Consider the following 1,613-nt stretch of genomic DNA (forward strand, 5'->3'; position numbering starts at 1 on the left):
GAAATTGGAAGTAATCCTTTTCCTTTTTAATTTCCGAATTTCTCGGTAATACTTTGCCCCCCCCCCCAACCACCGTTCCTCCAGACCCTCTCATTGAGAAAAATAAAACAGAAATGCTTTACATTGCGTACTTGTGCCTTTGTAACTCAGGGGAAGAGAGAGCCTTACCCAAAGTTACTGCGAAAGAGAGAGAGACACAAGGAAGGTGACAGTTATTCAGAGAAGCAGAGGAGAAAAAAATAAATTAATGAAGATAATTAGGGTAACCAAATACAGTGACTGACAGGAACATCTGAGCGACAGAGACAAAGACAGTGCAGGAGTTAGTTACTTGGAAAAATAAGAATAAAAAAAGGTTTTAAAGAAGAATATAAAAATGATTTCATAACAAAAAGAGAAAAAGAGAAAGACAAGAGAAGAATTACATGGTCAATTACATGACTGTAAGTGGTCTGACACACAGTCATTAATAATTAGAGATACACATGTTCGTATACATATACATATACATATATATATATATATATATATATATATATATATATATATATATATATATATATACATATATATATATATAAATATATATATATATATATCTATATATATATATATATATATATATATATATATATATATATATCAATATATATATATATATTATATATATATATATATATATATATATATATATATATATATATATATATATCAACATATATATATATATATATATATATATATATATATATATATATCAACATATATATATATATATATATATATATATATATATATATATATATATATATATATATATATATATATATATATATATATGTATGTATGTATATCTGTCTTTCTATCTATATACATGTATGTATGTATGTATATATATATTTATATTTTTACACACACACACACACACACACACATATGTATATATATATATATATATATATATATATATATATATATATATATATATATATATATATATATATATATATATATACATATATATGGGTGAGTGCTTCACACACAGAGTGATGTGGGGCGATGGTGTGATTAGTTAGTGTTTAGTGCTTTGCATGCCTTTTCGCTTGTAGGTGCTAACGCTGGCTGACTTGGTGCGAAAAAGGGAGCAGCGCTGCATAAGCCTCCCTTGGCAGTGTATAGCCTCTCCATCATCGAGACCTGCAGTGCCTCCTCGTGGCCTCCCATGGAAACCGGGTACCTTGGGGTACAAGGCTAAACTGTGGGGGTTTTCGGAACAGCAGGAGGCTCTAGAGGTACATGGCCATGGCCCACCGGCGTGTGGACATGCCCTGGCCCTGTATCAACTCCTGCCCATAGGCCCCCTTGGGTTAATGGGATGCCTAGGGGAGGTGGGCCTTGCCAGTCCTCTTCCCCCCTGATAAATCTCATCGGCAGTGGTCGATATAAATGGAAATGCTGGGAGGAGAGGAAATACTCCTCCCACACAGCAAGAGAGATGGGCTGTGGGCCCTGTTGTGAAGGCGGTTGACGGGACACAGAACGGGAATGGGAACCCATCCCGCCTACATTCCAACAGCCATCAGCCTGGAGTGAAGATTGCAGGGGAAAGCCTC

Source organism: Penaeus vannamei, chromosome 8 (genome assembly GCF_042767895.1).
Source record: "Penaeus vannamei isolate JL-2024 chromosome 8, ASM4276789v1, whole genome shotgun sequence".
Lineage (NCBI taxonomy): Eukaryota > Metazoa > Arthropoda > Malacostraca > Decapoda > Penaeidae > Penaeus > Penaeus vannamei.